Source organism: Taeniopygia guttata, chromosome 3 (genome assembly GCF_048771995.1).
Source record: "Taeniopygia guttata chromosome 3, bTaeGut7.mat, whole genome shotgun sequence".
Lineage (NCBI taxonomy): Eukaryota > Metazoa > Chordata > Aves > Passeriformes > Estrildidae > Taeniopygia > Taeniopygia guttata.
The window spans coordinates 24,125,129-24,144,766 of NC_133027.1; the positions used below are offsets into that span (position 1 = coordinate 24,125,129).

At 35.1% G+C, this 19,638-nt stretch overlaps 1 protein-coding gene and 1 long non-coding RNA gene across 4 annotated transcripts in view; one reads left to right on the forward strand and one right to left on the reverse strand.

Annotated features, from left to right (window-relative positions):
* Positions 1-1,174, forward strand: part of LOC140683509 (uncharacterized) — a 30,954-nt gene extending 29,780 nt beyond the window's left edge. For both annotated transcript variants that reach the window (XR_012054678.1, XR_012054677.1), the window contains one exon: positions 19-1,174. This is a non-coding gene — a long non-coding RNA (uncharacterized lncRNA). The remainder of the gene's footprint in view (positions 1-18) is intronic.
* The window catches only part of CSMD1 (CUB and Sushi multiple domains 1), a 1,058,834-nt gene that overhangs the window by 815,780 nt on the left and 223,416 nt on the right, over positions 1-19,638 (reverse strand). The window lies entirely within an intron of this gene.

The following is a 19,638-nucleotide window of genomic DNA, read 5'->3' on the forward strand; positions in this document are numbered from 1 at the left end:
TTTTTCATATATAAATAGAAACAAATGTGTAATGACAGCACTGAAAAGACTGCATCTAGTTCACACATGCTTATTTTTAGGAACATGAAACACTTCTACGTTTTAACACTGGTAAGCTTTAACACTTATAAATGCAAATTTACTTCTTTACAGAGAACCTGCTGTGAGCATGCAATGTTTGCAGACTTTTTCCACTCCATAAAATACTGGGTAATTAAGTACCACAATTTGTTTAAAAGTTATCAGCCTGATGGTGCAAATTAGTGATGAAGCAAAACACAGAAAAGAATAAATTGTCCCAAATGATAACTCCCAATAGTAGAATGAATTATTTTATTATTATCAACAAAGAATAATCTGAAATTTCTCTTTCCCTCCCAGTGGATGGCAGTGCTGTTGGTTATGATGTTCTGGTGAAGAGAGGAATTCAAGCACCACCTGCAATTTCATAAGGCTGACATGTGGGGTTTCCTTGATCCCAAAACTCAGGTCCCTTAGTGGACCTCGTACAGGTTTCCCAGCAAGGCAGGCCTTCCCAGCTGGCCTCCTTCACCAGCGTCCTTCAGGGCTCACTCATGTGTCCTCTTCTCTTCTGTAAGGCTTACAAGGAAACACCGTGTTCTGCAAAGTCTCTGTGTGTTGCATTTCCCAGAGGTTTGATCCATACGCACAGCATAGACTCTTTTACTGTTTTGTAAAAGATCCACTTTACTTTACTACCTAGAATATTATTAGTGACTTTAATTATTTTTATGAGAAAGTGAAATGTGTCTTTTTTTTCCTGTTTTCTCCATTTCTAGACTACCCTTCCCAGCACCTGATTATTCAGAAACTTTTACAATAAAGTCAAGAATCCTATCAAGTCAAAAGGAAAGCTTGTTTAGCTAAAACAAGATAAGAGAGGAATCTAGTTTTGCTGAAATTTGGCATGTATATAATCATTTTATTTACATATATGAATAAACCTCCTTGTTGAAGTTCTTCCTTGAATGCATGTTTCTTTGACAGCAAGTTGAATATTCTCAATCTGAATGCTTCTGGGGTAAATTATGGTCACGAATCTTAATCTGATGGAAACCACAGTTCCTTAATTGGTGAGGGAGCATGCACAGATCTCTTCCAGGAAATGTTCACATACCATGAACTTGTGTATTGAAAATGAGACAAGCCACAAGCACAGACTGTACCAGAAAGGATGTTAAGAAGACAGAATGCTCTGATCAGCCTCATTACTTGGGCAGACTTAGTGGACTCTCAGTTCGCAATATGAACCACAAGCTGGTTGACAAAAGCAAAGTAAAAGCTTTGAATTTCTCTCCATTCACATAGTGATATTAGCAACCTGCAAAAGGATCCTCTGAAGAAGAAATTCTGCACAGAAAGCCTTCTTGAAGAAGCATAACTGTATCTGTCTGGAACTTTCACCACCAAGAACTGCACAGAAGAGGAAGCTGGGCAGAAAAATGAAATATAAGTATGTTGGCTTGCTCAGTTAAGCAAGATGGTAAATCCATCTGTGATCACAAACAATATAAACAAAGCCATTGGAAAGATTTTTGGGGTTGCTATGGTGAAAATTACCTCCATCTCAGCTAGGGCCAATACATTTTGCTCATGAACTCCGCACTCAGAGCTACTCACTCAAGAGGGTGACAAGTTGAACTGCAGCTGCTAACATGTCTGGCAGCCAGATATATTTTGGTACTGCTAATAAATAAACTATGACTGCTTAATGTCCAATCTATTCACCTCTATCAGATGAAGCTAAAAATGAGAGAGAAGATTCAGTGGGGCACATGATTGTTTATATGGTTACAGTCAAACACAAGGCTGGCCTGAAGAGAAATGCTTATGCATTTAGGGTGGGAGCATGATTAATCCAAGTGGTATGGAGACACAAGAAAAAATCTGATTTTTAATACAACTTGCTATGTATGTCATCATTACATGCAGAGACAGTAAAATATAAATTTCAGACCAATTCAGAAATGGTCTTGTGTGCAAATCTTGGAGTTTCAGAGTCAGCATTCAGATCGGGCAGGAATGTATGAGAGCTGTAAGAAGATGTAGAGAGAGGTAAAAAGGACCAGCACCTGAATGCAGAGAATAGCTGTGAGCTTAATGTATTATGATGAGAAACCAACACTCACCAGAGTATCTGTTTGGCTCTAACTACTTGCTGTGTGTTAGCAGATGAAGCGAAAGAACATTGTGAATAAAAAGCTTAGACCTTGAAATATACAGTGTAACCTAGGAAGTTGATTATTAGCTGGTTATAAGCTGCAACCTAGGAAGGAAGCTCTGGACATATCTAAGTGCCTAATATTTGAAACGAAGAGTTGACAAACCCTTGCAAGCAGTGTAAGCTTTTTACCTTGATACTTATGTCCATCACTGCTTCTGCTTTTGAGATATGTGTCCTAATCAACAACACTCATTTAATGAGGTTAGAAAGATAGGTAAACACTGAGAACTACAGATAAGGTGGGGAGGATGTTCCTTAAGAGTAAAGAAGGTGTGCTCTTCACTAGAGGTGACTGGTTGCTGGCAGGTGATAAGAAATTATTTAATCCTTTGCTCTCACCCCATCATGCAGATGTCTAGAATCTCATACTTCCTATAACTGTCAGTACAAAGGCAAATTATTTGTCATTTTTATTACAAGCTGCAATATTTAAAGCTTATTCTGAAAAGCAGAAGTCTCATTGAGGATGGATGAGAAAAACTATTTTGAAGACTAGAAGGCTGATGTTTCAGCAAGTGTGATATGTGTTAAAGAAAAATTTTTGCATTTCTAGATTTTGTGGAAGGAGGTTTTAGCGGCCAAAAGAAGAGACATAATGGTAGGGTGAGCAGTGCAGTATTTAGTCTCTTCTTGAAAACATTTTGAACAAAGAATCTGCCACAGGAAACTTCTTTCAAATAAACACAGCACCCTGGTGTTTCTTTTCTCTCCTAAATTAATAACTTTTATTATTTCATGCCTTTATGAAAATATTTCAGGAGAAAATCTGTCCCCCTAATATATGCTTGTTTCTGTCAGAAATTAAGCTATTAAGTGTATCAAGATCTATAAACACAAAAATTTGAATCTTATAAAAAATTTTTTTAATAAAATGCTACATTCTAGATTCCTTTAATAAAACCACATTGCAGGACAAAAATTAACATTTGCCATCTAACCCTTGCTTAAACTTATAAGAGCTTGAAATTACAAGCAATGTTAGAGAAAAGTCATGACTACTGAGCAAAACGTTAGTCTAATGTAGTAATATTTCATTTGGTTTCCACTAGAAGCAGCAAAAAGAATGGTTTTGTTTTGTTTGTTTGGAAAGTTGGTTTATGTAAAAATAAGGAAAACCTTTTATAGCTTCACCACTTTGAAATAATAAATCCATTCTGAAAGAAGTAGATTGTTAGAAATTCCCCAAAGCACATAGGACTACATTGTCTTTAAAAATAAAACAGATAAATCAAGAAATTTTTTTTATGGGACAGCATTTTCTGAGAAATTATATTACAAAGCTTAAAAGGTTAAAAAAAAAAATATTAAAAGAGAACATCAGCTAATACCCCAAATCTCACACTGGCTTAGCCTTACTTCTAAGGCACATTTTAGATATGATTGCCAAGGCAGATATAATTCTATTGGTTATTACTATAAAGAAGAGACAATTATTTTCCTACTAATTTGGGTCCTTAGTTAAGATTGAGTTTGTTAATATTTATTCACCCAACTTAACTCCTACTCTGATAATAGAATAAACTCTGAAGTTGAAGCTTTCTGTTTACATTAAGCCTTTTTCAGTCCCTGTGCTCCCTGAAAGCATCTTAAGAACCATTGCAATATGCAGCTAAGTTTCCCTTCCTGAAATTGCTGACTGAAGTGTCCGTGGTATTCTAGATGTCCATCAATGGCAGTGTACCTGATCTGTACTATCAACTGAAACTCAGGAGCTGTGGTTTGCTTTTTCACATCAGCAGTGGGATGTTTCATCCAAGAGTAAAATTAATCTGTTCCCTTGCCTAGAAGGGATGAGAACTTGGCATATGCTTTGACAGCTCTTAGTCAAGGTTAATGGAGTCTCCGCAGGAGCCTGAATGTTAATATGGTTTTTATGATCATTGTTGTATTACTATCCTTATTTTTTACTTGTACATAACAAACTAATTAAACACTGTGCACTACTGAGTCTCTGTTCTTGTTACTGTGATAAAAGACACCATAATGACTTGTTGTAGGCTTTTTATAATTATTACAGCTCCTTATCTACACAGCTATACTTTAGAACTCATACAATCAGATTATCACTTTTACCAGGTCATCTTAAAGGTGTAATATAATGTTACATTTGGATTAAAGCACCTTTGCACTCCCATTTAAGGACAGCTATGACTGAAGTATATTGTTTACAAAAAATGTTAAGTATAAAATCACTGGTTTTCCCTATCACCTGTACGTAGGATAGCATTTTTTAAAATGTAAAACAATTTCCATAGAGCGGTGCTCAATTCCACACTGCCCTTAAGTAAATATGAATGTTTTTAATAAAGAGTATTATTTTAAAGTTACTATGTCCAATTTTCAAGTTATTATGTCCAAACTAGCCTATTCTTAAGTAGTTTAAAGACTTCTGTGAATCTTTTTATTTCTACCACTGTAGACTACTGTCATTATCACAGAAGCAAATTTGTGATCAAAGAAAACTTGAGTGTTTTGATCTAGCTAGAACTGAACTATGGGATTCCTAAATAAATTTGGAACAGTTCAAAAACAAGCAAACACAAATTAAGCTAGACTGACCACCAGTTAGAAACAAGCAGCATTCATTGCCACAGATCAGAAAAAAGTTTCTTTGAAAATGTTCAATTATAGAATTAACTCTTATCAGTGAATAAAATTGTGGATTGTTCTTTTGACTAGGTCAGATCATGTTTTGGAAAAAGAGTTGAATTTAAAAATACGATTTTTTTATGTAAGATCAAAATATAATAACTGTTCTTTTTTATGTAGAAAAGATTTTTTTTTTTTAATTCTGAAATCAAATTCCTAGAATCTAGTCACCAAAGTAGAAAACAGGTGCTGCTGGAATTCAGAAAAAACACACTCTCCCAAAAAAACACCAAGTCACCTGGCTGAGTGTTACTAGCACTGTTTCCTGCGTTCAAGTAGAGCCCTTGTAGAGCCCTTGATTCAACATGCACTTACTCAAAACTAGAATTCTGCAACTGGAAAGCCACTTAATCTTGACGGCTTAAACTAAATATGAACTGCAGTGCCTGGGAGACCTGCAACACTAAGCACATAGTTACTTTGCTTCTCTAACAATTGATCCTGTGGAGATACAAGAGAAAACTCTGCATACAAAGTGCTCGTCTGGAGGAAGTTTGACACTAGATAAGATTATCCAGGTCAGAAATGAATTCTGATTACTGTGACAGAATTGTGACATTTCTGCCAGCTATACAGTGAACAGTGCTGCTAAATACCATATTCACTACTCATTAACTGATTCTAAAGCACATTCATCAACTCAGTCTAATATACAAAATGAGTCATAACAATTAGAAATTAACTGCAATGCAATGAATACTATCTCTGAATCAATGCTGTATTGTCTGTGCTGGATTTCCTCTTTTCTTTGCACTCATCATCAAAACAAAAACACTTCTTCATCTCTATTCATTGATTCTAGAGTAAAGACTGCAACCATTTGCAAAGTAGTCAGTTCACAGATATAGGCAGTAGGAGGAATAACATCTTTGTTAATACAGCTTGCTATTAGTAAATCTTCGTGCAGACAGCACCACACGGGCTTCTTAAAAACAGGGTAACTCACTTGTCATCATCACTGGGAATTCTGGACAGTGATTAATGAAGTATACAATTTCCATAAAGAATAAAATTAACACTATGATTATTTATTGAGAAAAATGCAATTTTTAAAAAAAGTTCTACAGTTGAAATAGAAATATATCTTATAGCGGAGGAGTATTTTGATTTAGTCAAAACACATTTGAAAGTAAAAATTTTCCCATGACCTTCTAAAATAGTCTTGCACTTAAGTTCAAGTTTGTAGCTTGAAGGACAAACAAAAAGAAAGCCAAGACCCCAAACCCTCCAGCTTGACAGCGTCATCTCTTCTTCAGGTCTGATTCTACAAGACAAGGACAGACACTGCCTCTGTTAACATACAAACAATTTGTGGCAAAATGGTGCCTTTACCCCCGTCACTCAGAAGGTCATTGTCACTATCGTGTAGGAAAAAATGGAACCTTCATTCATCCTGTGAAAGCCTTCATTCACATGCAGCCAGTGCTTCCCAGTGCACTGGACAAAGTGGAGGAAGGTTGGGGAAAGGAAAGGAGCATCAGACTTCCCTGCTCTGTTTATCAGGGAATGCAACCCTTGGTTATATTCCAGCACACACAGATGAAACTTTTTCTCTGGCTCACATATCAGAAGAAGAAGCTGCTATACAGCTCTGTCCAAACACATACATCAGCTCTCACAGTTCTACTAAACCTTGAGATAAATTCATAAATCACTTACATTTTATTTTGGGAAAGAGCAAGATTACAAATAGGCAATGATCTAACAGTTCTTCCCACACTGGAAACCTAAACTCACAAGCTGAGAGCTAATTTTAGTGTAATAAATTCTTTAGAGACCTGTATAAATTTTTTTCAATTTGTGGAAAAAAGTACTTGTAAAAATGTGTTTTGTAGGTTTGAGGGGTTTTTTTGCACTTTAGCTTTAAAAGAACTAAAACTGAGGAAAAAAACATAAATTCCCATTGAAGCCAGAGAATACAGAAACTCAGCTTCCTCCTCTTAGATAATCTTTTGATCCAAAACATAAACACCTACTGAACTATCAAAAAAAATGTTCTTCCTCTTCATATTTTATCCTGGTAGAAAGCAACCATATCATAGAATCACAGGATCACTAAACAGTTTTACAAGTACAAGAAATCTCTGTCTTGGGATCCCACACTGCTCCAAACACGAGATTTGAGGATTAAATTTATATTTCAAGCTATTATTCTTTCCTCCAGCATTCATTTTCGTAAGATTCATCTTACCTAACCTCTGCTGTTAGGTAAAATCATAAAAAAGGCTTGTCATTGAATTGACATTGTCTCTTTAATCAGAGGAGTTAAGCTACTTCAGAGAGCAGTTTCTCATATATGTAATATGTACATCGAAGATGAGTTGAATCTATATTGTTTTGTTGTAAACAAAACAGAGGACATGTAAGGACTTAATATTTTATCATATAAATTTAGTATACATGATACTATCACAACAAAAAATTTTCCAATTATTCCAACATTTTTCTTTTATTCTCTGTCACAATCCAAAATCAGGTCCAGAAGTTATAATGACATTTACAATTCCTCTCAAAATGTGCGTGAATCCACTGAACAACACCTGAAGTCTACAGGTAATAGTAGAATTTTATCCCAAAAAATAAAAAGTTCAAAATTTTCTATAAAATCCCTTCTCAATACAGGTATTCAGTATCATCATAAAACAGGATATATTGATGCTTTAAATCAAAACTTATTACTTGCAAATCTCACCAATGATTTTATGGATTATGACACTGATATCTTTAAATAGGTTTCTGTTTCCTTAAGCTAACATGGGAATATTCTAACTCCAGGACAGATACTTCTGGATGATTTCCAGACTGGCTCTTCAGAGTTGTATAGATTAAACAGTAACAAAAGGCCATATTTTAGACAATATCCTTGTTTCCAAAAAGCAATTACTACTTTGTGTTCCATAAACTTCTCTCTTTCCATAAGAATTAACTTCTCTGTATATTCTTGGGAGAATTTCAGAGGAAAAAACAATGCTGGGAAAAATTATTTAGAGGAACTTTGGTGATATTTCAGACTTTGGAAGCTGCTCTTTTGCTGCTAAAGCTTATTCTCTCTCACTTTCTTGTGTTAGAGACTACATACAATTTAACTCTGAATTTTTATCAGTAACTCTGAATTTTTATCAGATTTTCAAAGTGATCCTTGCCCATGTAAAGCCTTTATGTACTTGAGCTACACTGCCACTGTATAAATACATTGAGAAGACTAAATTAAAGCCATGCTATATATATATCTTTCAATTCTAGAAGACATTTCACAAAAAGTTAATTAAATTTTTAAATCCAAAAATTATCATGTATCTCATTGAAAAAAAAAATGTTTTGTGGTATCTCTCAAGACACAAAATATTTTAGAGAAAGATTCAGAAATAAACCTCAGATTCCCTGATTCTTAGTTTCTGTCTTTGCCTGCTCCTCTCCTTTCAGCCATTTTTTTTTGTCTCCTTTCAGCTGTTCTTGACAGCTAACAAAAGCAGTAAGCTTTCAGATGTCTTTGAACTTCAAAGATATTCAGCTACAGGTCATTTTCTTCAAGTTCATCTTCCAAAGTCAGTGACCCAAAAATAGACTATTACATTGACAGTTTCTCTAGGTCCCCACTGATGATGCAGAAGAGAAGACTGCTGGAGGTCAGTCCTATAAATCTCATATTAACTATAACTGTCCACATCAAATATATTTAAACCAAGAATAGTTGCAAGAGTTCAATACAAAAGTAAATGAATACCAGATTGAAAAACACCACATAAACCCCTTTGAGTACAATACAGAAGAATGCTGACACATACACATGACTTCTCAGATATTTTTCCTCTCTGTGATGATGTTTTATGGAAGTTAATGTTGTGAGGAAAGACTGAAACTAAATGGAAGACTGGGCTTGTAAAAATATTATATCTGTCTAGCAAAAAAAACACTATCAGACATGAAAGGTACCAGTTCACCTTCACTTCAATGTGATCGTGAAATAACAAAGGCCATTCAGTGTGTGAAATACTGCAAATAAAACATCAGGGAGACCTGACAATGTCAATGTCAATAAGGAAAACCAAACCTAAGGGGATCTACCTGTCTTAAAGAGGTAGATTTTAGAGTTTACTTAAAATAGGTTTTGTTTATACTTCAAAGATTTGAAAGAAAACCAAACACTGAGAAAAGAAGGTATTCTTTTACTTCTTTTTCCACACAGGAACAGAGTGGAGAACAAAAGTTTCCATGCAATCTATCAGCAAATAAGAATGTAAGATGGTTTGGAATTCACTTCTATTCAAAGCACTTCACAGTGATGTATCTGAGAGAACTCTTACAGGTCGCTTCACAAAAAGAATAATTATTTGGAACTGTGACTTTGAGGTAATGGAGAAAGCCTTGCCTTATGTACTATCAAGCACAGCTTAAATACTTCACCATCTTCCAATATAGTGAGATGTTTCAATTCCAAGGTAGTGTACTTGGAATATTATATTTGACAATCCTGTTTACAAATGACATAACATTTTTATAACTTTATTAAATGAGTTGATAAAAACTTACATGAAAATGCAAAAGTTTCTTCTAAACCAAGGAAGCCTTTTTTATTATTATTTTTATTACAATTACAATTATGTTGGGAAGAAGGCTTGTATGGAAAGTATATCCTGGTTATGAAAGCTTTTTTCTTTTTCTTCTGGCTACTGCTTTTTATCAGCATCCTTGTTTCCAAGTTTTATCTTCTAAACAACACAAATTCTATTTTCTTAAAGCTGTCAATTTCACAAGCTAAAAAACCCAATAAACAAGGAACATCTTCTTTTCCCCACCACTTAATGTGCTTATTGGTGGGAATCAGATTTCCAGTACCAATTTACTCATTTACTCACTAATTTCACTGGGTAAGACATGTTTGAAAATTGAAATATGTCATTTGTCTCAGGTTGTCCTAAACATTTGTTGAATTCACAATGTGCTCAATGTAAAGGCATTTTTTTGAAAAGTTCATTTATTAGTCCAAGTAATATGACTTTCAGTATTTTCCAATTAAGATCTGTTTGTCAGAAAATTTCTGATACTTTCTTGTCCTAATGCTACTTTCTTTGAATTTATGAGAATACTAAACACACAAACTGATATTACTGAATACTGAAGATATGGATAACAAGACGAATGAGCCAGCTAGAATGCTCCACATATCTCTAATTTCAAATTACCATGACATTTGCCAATTCCAACCTTTCACTGGTAACTGGCATTCTGTTCAATCATTATAAATTTGTTTAAGTATTTAAATAAAGACAGAAGAACCACTAAGAGGTTTTTGACAGTGGAGCCAATTACACAGGTTTGTTAAATGCACCACTGCGCTGGTGCAAGGCAGCCTGGCTGAGCATTCCCATGGGAACTGGGGGGAGAGCAGGATCAAGGCAAATTTCTCCAGGCTAAGTAAGGATATATATCAAATGAACCACACTCTGAAACTGTATGCTAAAAACCCATCTACCTGCCAGTAAATGTTAATGAACAATAAAATTAAGCACACTAGCTATTTTTCACTGATTTCTCACTTTTACTATGAACTAAAAGGTGGATACATTTTTTTTTTTTTTAAGTAGAGTAAGTTCCTTTGCCTAAGGGTGCTCTGTAGGTACACCTACGGAGGTATTTTGCAGAAAGCTAATAGCTGTAGTCTGCTCACACTCTGAACCAGCAGGAAGCTTTTTAGTAACACACAATGCCACACTGAGCACAACCTAATTGAAAGCTGTATTAAGCAGACTGGACTCTGCTTGTCATATGGGGATGTGATGACGCCAGTGCTTAAGGTACAATTAACTAATTCAATCTCCTGTGAGCAAGCTGAGTGTTCTCACCCATCTAGACAGTGAATGCTCTATATTCCCCCTTGAATTTACCATACCTTAATTTCTCTGGGTAGGTAAGCCCCAATACAAGCAATCTACTTCTTTTGTGTTCCACTTTGAGGTGGTCAAGGGAGCAACACAGTATAAGAGAAACTGTAAATTTGCCCCAAATAAAAGGAAGCCAAGTGTAAATGAGAAAAATAAATTCTTACTATATACCTTAGGCTTTAGTTTAGATTCATGGTACTTAAAGAGTAATTTACATATAAGAATACAAGAAAACAATTAGAGTAGAAAGAGCAAAAAGCAGAAGAAGGAAGTCATGGTCAAGATTAAGGTAAAAAGGATGTAGATGGGAAAGAGGGATTTGCTTTATTCAACAAATGCACTTTGTTTTCTGGCATGCAATTTTGCATGCTAAAATTTAAATGCTAAATTTTAAATGTAATATACTTCATTATTTACCGTACATATGGATTTCACTAAAAAATTTTAAGCCAAGGATGTAGGCTGCCTTGTTTCCCGCCTCATTCAGGACATGATCATCCAGTAAAATCATTGTGGAGATGCTTATCATTCCAATCAAAGGCAATGTTATCAATATGGGTATTGAATTCACAAACAGTTCTTATTAGCTCTGTCACCCTATTTTTGTATCTGGTGGTGTTTATCCAATTTAGGTGAATGGTTATTTTTGTCTACTAAAAAAGGTAAGTTTTGTACTCACTAGAAAACCATTTAAGTATGAACTCTAAAATTCACTCCAGCATAAACTTGATCCAATTAACTAAATCACATGATTTTGCATTCCTGGAATTACAGCAAACATAGAGCCAGTCCTGAAACAGTGGGTCTACATCCAGCATGCATGAAGGCTCATTCAATCTCACAATGTTTTATGTAAGAAAAAAAAGGGCTGAAGGAGTTGTGGTGGAAGAAAAGAGAAACATGAGACCCAAATATTCACCTGTTTTCTGTAAGGCCTCAGAAAATCTGAGAGAAGCCCTGGCTCTATTAAATATTCTGGTAGAATTGGGGCACTGCCAACACTAGTAGGGCAGAGCAACATTTCCATGATTCTCTGAGGCAACAGAAAGATATTTTCCACTGTCATACTTGTCTCTTCATCATCTTTTACACAAGTACACACTGCACCCTGCCCCAATGCCTCTGCTGTACGCGTATGTTCATTGAGGTAATATACTTCCTGCTCTATATCCACTTTATTTCCTCTGTTCAAAGATCCAACAGTTGTTACGTCAAAAGTGTGTCTTTTATTGCCCATAAACATCACTTTAGTGTTAGTACAGCTGCCTTCATTGGACCTGTCTTTACAATTACAAACAAAAGACTTGATTTAGCACATACTAGACTGCCTTACTGCTGAGCTGGGAAAGCTCCACATGCGCTAGCAGCTTGCTTCCCTTGGATTATTATCCCAGGGCTCTAAAAACCTTTAAAAATAAATAAAGTTAAAAGATGCTCAGAAAATACAGATTTACAGACCCAGCAATTTGAGGTTTCTGAAAAACCAAAGGAGTGTGAAGACTCTGGAAATGGGATCTCCTTTTGCCAAAAGAAAACAATGATACTATTTTATACTTCTACACCTTCCACTCCAAGACACTTGACAATCTTTCAGCATTTAGCAAGACAACCTATTAATGAAAACACTATTTTTCATAAACAATAAAAATGATATTAAATTATATTTTAAGAAACAGAAAGATCTCATGTTCTAAGTTTGCTTCCAAGACCTGACTGTTTGACTGAGATTTTTACTTAATCATACTAAATGATGATAGAAAGAATGTCAAATTTTTATTTGAGGAAAACAGGAGTTAAATTGAGTTAAAATAATGCCAACAAAGTATATTTCTGGCAACTTACATTTGTATTTCTGATACATGTGACTTTTAAGGTGCACTCATTAAGTAATGTATCATACCCTACATTGGGTAATGGAGTTATTATTTCAGGAGGTTTTTTTCCAAATTAAACACAGTTTTATGAACTACTGAACTAGCTGACCAATTAAGTGATTTCAAATACAAAACTTGAATGAGGTGATACAATACCAATTGAAGTCTTTTAAAATCAACTCTGCAATGCAGAAACTTGAATATACCTTCTTAGTGATCAATACAGCATTCAAATACTGACAGTAAGAATTATTAAAACAGGCAAATAAGTTTTATGGGATTCATCTTTACAGCCACCCACTTGAAAAAGCAAGAATAAGGTAATTATGTAATTTTCTTATGATAATTAAACGTCAAGTTTTATATTCAATAAATCAAACTCTGTCTTCTCATATCAATATTGTACCAATATACCTCATCATTCACCTCCACAATGTGATATCAAATGCCTCTAGTTATATTAAATATGTAAATTCAGAAAAAATAAGTAATTTCAAAGTCATAAATTGGTTCCTAAAATACCACTGCCACGAAACAAAATAGTTTTAGCAAAAACTTTAGATAAACACATTCATACTTCTTTTTAGGCAGAACCTTCCTACACACAAGCAACAACTCAGCATAGGAAACTAAAGCTTATTGATAAGAATGTGTTAACACATTCCTGTTGAGAAGAAGAACTTATCACCATTATTGTGAACTTAGAAGATTGCAAAGACTTGTTCAGACTGGGTGCAGAAAAAAATCTGTGACAAGACAGAGAGTTTGAAACACAAAGAGAAAACAGTGGAACAGTACTAAAAATTAAGGCCCAATATTAAAATAACTCTTCCTTTCTGTGCTCTGTGTCTTGAAATGCTGACCTTAACAAGCTTTCATTTTGGAAAAGTCTTTATGAAAATAATGTCTATGATTAATGGTTGCAGCAAGAATAAATAAATGAGGACAAGACTATACTGTGAAAGTAAGCTTGAACAGATAACAAAAAGTTGCCGAATATGCTGAATACTTGAAAAAAGGTTTTTGTAAAATTAATCACTGTATTCTTTATTATAAATTTAGAAATTAGTGCTTTATTTTTTAAATTAAAATATATAATTAAATAATTGCATAAATTGTTTTATTAATTTATTGTTTATTTTATTAGGCAAGTTATTTCCTTAAATCTATTAGAACTATACCCCTTATTTGTCACTGTTGTAGTGCCAGAAGAAATAACTTGAATCTTGAAATATACCACTGCATGGTATATTGCTGATGATTTGTAGTATAATGGAGTCCTAGGATAACTACAACAACATACTGTTCTTCTGTTCCTCTGCTCTTTCTCACCTTAGGAGTGTGAGAAGTACAGCACTTGAAAATCAGGATTTCAGAAGCAGCATTTTAAATGGGATTCAGAGTTCACTGCTGTGGCTTTCTCCTTGTCTCATAGGATTCTTCTATTATGATTTAGTGTGAAGCAGAAAAAGTGTCTTTTAGGTGTTTTGGATACTTTAAACTAGACCTTCCCTACAGTCCACATCTACGTATATTGAAATTCACTGTTGTTTTCATATGTGTCTTGTGATTTTCCATTCTCTCCAAAGTGTCCTATATGGAGTAAACATTCAAATAAAGAAAGGTTCTGAAAGCTTAGTTTGTAAAAGATCCTTTTTCCTCATCTAACTCTTTGCATTAAAAATTCTTTCTGTCTATGGAATCTGTTTTTTTTTTTTCTGGTCACTGAATCCTAGGCTTCATGGAATTTAAAAAATTAGCATAGTTGCCTATAATTTGCAGAGTTGCACAGACTTTGTGTCCACTCAAATGCATTAACTTTCCAGTTATACATGTCTTTCAAATATTGACTCATAACACTCATGTTTACAAGATTAACTCTCCCAAAAAAATTAAAAATTATTGTAAGTGTATGAGGAAAATTTTATTTTGGCAGATGTGGAAATATCATGGGTAGGAAATTTGAAATAAAACCAGGAAAAAAGTTAGGTAAAACATAAAAGGGACCGTATAAGTCCCAGGTTGATAAAAAAGTAATTTCCATAGAAATTATGGGTAGAAGGAGACAAAAAACTTTAAGAAACCTTGTATTGAAAAGAAATAGTAAGACACAGATCAACTGTGGAGATTGTGAACAATGGGAAGAGTTGCACTATCACTGCTCTTTGTGTCTTTCTAACTTCAGTCACTGCTGTGCAGTCACTGTCACAAAACTTCTCCTTGAAGCCATAGTTTCTGCTCTTGCTACAGGGTCTTATTTACGCCTCTTCCAAAACGGCACTGAAAATCTTAGTCCTTGTTAATAAGATGCTTAACTGTTATCAAGGTTGAAATTCAGTTTGCTGGACAATTGCTTCCACTTGTTTCCATTCACTGTCGTCAATGCTAGGTCAGTGTAGACTGAATACTGCTATTGACTTAATTATAAATTAGGAATTCACATGCAAACGTTCCATGCACCAGCCTAAAACTGGCCCCTTTTCAATCTGACATTAGATACTCATTCACTGATGGAGTGTAATTTTTTCATTTTATATGTAAATAACTTGCTTTTCTTCCCTCACTAGAGAGCATTGAGTTATTCATGGTAATGTATTCTTTCATCATTTTTTTTCAGAGTGGCACTTTCTTCCAAACTTGGAACAGCTCACAGCAAGCAAAGAAACCAACATCTTTTTCACACAGCATGATATTAGAATATTTGGCTAAAGGCCCTAAAACATTATAAAGTAACAAACAAATAAACAAAAAATCTTATTCATGATCCTTGTGTTTACTTGTTATGCTCAATTTGTTCTTTCATGCTTGTAGCACACAGAGGAAATTTTGATGGCTTGGTGTTTTAATGGCTTGGTGTTTTATCTTTATAAGGAAAGGGAGACTTTTCTCCATATATTTTCAATGATTTCTAAAGGAAAAAAAACATGAAGCTATGTCTGAGAGAGGTTTTCTTGTTAAATGCCATGCTTCTCAGAGCCTCACATTCTATATGCTGTGGAACATTTATTGAAGGACTGAACACTGTAAGTTTTAACCCAGCAACATATTCTTTTACTGTACAGAGCCATGTTAAGCTTATTTAGTGACATTGTTTGAAATTACAAGGTTATTTTGAATTTTTTTAAAATGTTTTTTTCAGTATTTTATCTCTTTCAAGATAAAATAAATTAAGAAGGTATACATTTTGTGAATAACTCTTTCCTATTACAAATATTAAATAAAATGATGTGTGGCACAAAAGTGATAGGTATGATATTTGATATATGCACAATAATACCACAACTTCAGTTCATAATTCAGAACAAAATTTAGCAATCTAATTAATGTACTATGTCATTTGTTGGCAGGTATTAGGATTTTGAAAGACATAACATAGAAAACATAGAAAGACTATGAAATTAATTAAGACTGTGAAATTAATTCTCCAGAGTACTCATAGACTAACAGAATGATTTGGGTTGAAAGAAACCTTAAAGATCATCCAGTTACAAGCCCGTCATGGGCAGGGAATCTTCCACTAGACCAGGTTGCTCAAATGCCTTGGACTTTATTAGAAACATAATTTTGTTTAATATTACTGTTCTCTCTAGTTAACACTTCTGTCATTAAAAAAGGAATATTTACCTTTAAAATAATTTTCTTTTAAAATCATTTGCTTTCTTTAACATACCAATAACTCTTCCTCTTTTGATACTTGAAAATATGCTACCAATCAATGTATTTGTACCACAGTATTTGCCCTTCATCATAAGACAAATAGTTTTTGTAATTTCTTCTATTAGATGTTGGACAACCATCTTCCCTTTAGTGAAAAAAAGGCAGAATTTCAAAAAGGTATTAAAATTTTTCATTCATTGTCACAAAGAAATACCTGCATAATTTTCTCACATATGGCAGCCTAAATGCAAAGAAAAACCTGTATTTTTAATAGGAAATTTTAATCAATTTTATGATGGAAAATTTATAAACTATGGGACAAAGAATGTCAGTCCTCTTTACCTCGAATCTGGGAATACATGGTCCCTGTACAGTTCTCTTGGGAATCCCTATTTCATTACTTCATCACCATGAACAAAGCAGTGATCTTGTCTCATTTTTCCTTCTGATGAATGCTCTCCAAACACCACACTGTTACAATTCTTAAATATAGTAAAGGATAATCACTAATGAGACAGACAAGGAGATAGAGTGTAGCCTCAGCAAATTTGCAGGTGACACCAAGTTGAGTGCTGCTGTTGACACACCTGAAGGACGTAACGTCATCAAGAGGAACCAGAATCTCATTAAGTTTAACAAGCTCAAGTGCAAGGTGCTGCATCTGGGGTGGGTCAGGTCTGATATCCATCCAGGCTGGGGAATGAACAACTGAGACCAGCCCCGCCAAGAAGGATTTGGGGGTGATGGCTGATGAGACGCTGGGCATGCCCTGGCAGTGTGTGCTCACAGCCCAGAATGCAAGTGTGTCCAGGGCTGCATCCAAAGCAGCATGGGCAGCTGGGCAAGGGAGGGGATTCTGCCCCTCTGCTCTGCCCCACTTGAAGCACTGCATTGAAGCACATACACTCTGGGGCTCCAGCACAGAAAGGACATGGACCTGTTGTGATTTCAGATGAGGGCCACCAAGATGATCAAAGGGATGGAGCACCTCTCATATGAGGAAAATCTGAGAGCCTACAAGGAAAGTGGAGGAAAACAATTTACAAGGGCATGTAGTGACAAGACAAAACAGAATGGCTTCAAACTGAGAGTAGATGTAGATTAGATATTAGGAAGAAACTGTTTATTGTGCAGTGGAACAGATTGCCAAGAGAATTTGTGGATGCCAGGTATCTTCAGTGAAAATTTTCTTCCTGATGTCCTAGCGGAAGATCCCCTGATGCTGCTTGAAGACATTTCCTCCTGTCCCATTGCTGGTTGCCTTGGAGTAGAGACCAACACCCACATGGCTACAGCCTCCTTTCAGGTAGTGGTAGAGAGTGATATGGTCTCCCCTGAGCCTCTTTTTCTTCAGGTTAAACACCCCCAGCTCCCTCAGCTGCTCCTCAGAGGACTTGTGCTCCAGAATCTTCACCAGCTCCATTGTCTTTCCCGGGACTCATTCCTGCCCCTCAGTGTCTTTCTTGAGATGAGGGGCCCAGAACTGGACAGAGGACTTGAGGCCTCACCAGTGAGTACTGAGGAATATCACTTCCCTGGTTCTGCTGGCCACATTATTCTTGATACAGGCCAGGATGCTACTGGCCTTTTTGGCCACCTGGGCACATGCTGGCTCATGTTCAGCTAGTCAACCAGCTAGTCAACCAGCACCCCCAGCTCCTTTTCTGCTGGGCCACTGTTCAGCCATGAATCGCCATTCAGCAATTTGTCTCATTAATTTAGGAATTATCTCAAATACTTAAAAACAAGAAATGAAGGGGGGTTTTTGGTAAATAATTTCTAATAATTTACATTAAAGTCATCACAATTTTGTTATTTATGACTTTAATATGCATATTCTACTTCAGAAGCCAAGAGAAGCACATCTTAGCAACTAAGATAAACAGGTAGTCTAATATTGCCATCCATTCTTTTCATTTAATTGCCATTTTGCTTTTGTATCATGATTCTTCTGGTCACATTAGACTCTCCAAAAAAATTCAGCAGTGCATATATGTGTGTGTTGGGGGTGTGGGAGATAAATAAAAGATTAATTTAATTTTTTTTTCTGAAAGACAGAAACATATAAATGAGTTTTATAGACAGAAGAGAAGGTTTAAAGAGTGCTATTCCCTTCCCGGTTTGTACTGGGCCTATTATCAGAATTTCTCTTCAGACTGCTTTATAATCAGACTCAGTCTTATTATATGGGTTTCACTTAGCCACTGGCTAGTTAGCATTCTTAATAAATTAATTGAGTTGAATGGAGATAAGAATAATAGTTTTTAAATGCAAATATGAACACAGGAATAATCTGGGATGCTAGCAGGAGTATACTTTAGACTGAAGTAAGTAGGAAAAACAACCGTCAAAATCCAAGGCCTCTAATAATGTCAGCAGATGATCTTGTGAACAGGAACAGTATGAAAACTGAGGAAAGTCTCCAAGTAATATCCAAGTAAATGGAAAGATTATGAGACCACTTGTCTACAAAATTTGTTTTACAAAAGAAATTGATTGTGTGTGGCTGGATGATAGGGGAGAGGATGCTGAACTTCCACTGCAGAAATTCAGAAATACGGGACTGCAGAATTCCTCTCAAAGGGATGAACATTTCTGATGTTCTATCTGTCCCATGATCACTACATCCCTGCCCAGCACAGAGTGATCCAAAACCAGACTTTGATCATACAGTCAATAATCACAAGGCTCAGGTAAGGCAAGCAGGTAATTACCAGATGACAGTAAGAGAACATGATTCACAGTTTAACCTAAATACATGCATCAGAAATATGATTACTACATTTTATAAAGGTTTTTCAGTCCCCTTTAATTTGACAGCATATTGAATGTTTTTCCTCTCTAAAAGAAACAAGCATCAAAATATCTTCATAGCACACAGGTTATGTAGTAATTAAAAGGTTATCTACCACAGTTACATAGAAATTATAGAAAATCCAACAATAAGGATGTACAGAAAAAAAATCAAAAGGGGACAGATTTTGACAACTGGAGTTCATTCTCATTGTAGAGTCCAGCTTAAAGTTTTGTAATGGCTGTAATTTAATTATTAGTTTGCAGTCAGAATATAAGCAAAGGGGAGTGATTGATGTCTGGCCAAGGACAGTGGCAATAATTATTGGATACACAGCATTTAGGAATGCTGATCAGCAGGGCTCCCATACAAATCATGTCAATTCAACATATATAATTTTAAATAAAACAGACTTATCTTTTTCAACATAACAGAAGATTCAGAAATAGTAATATAAAACTGCTTAATTCATTCTGTGTGTGTAATATATGCTTAGATGGCAGAAAATAAAAGACAGCAATTATCCTCACTCTCAAA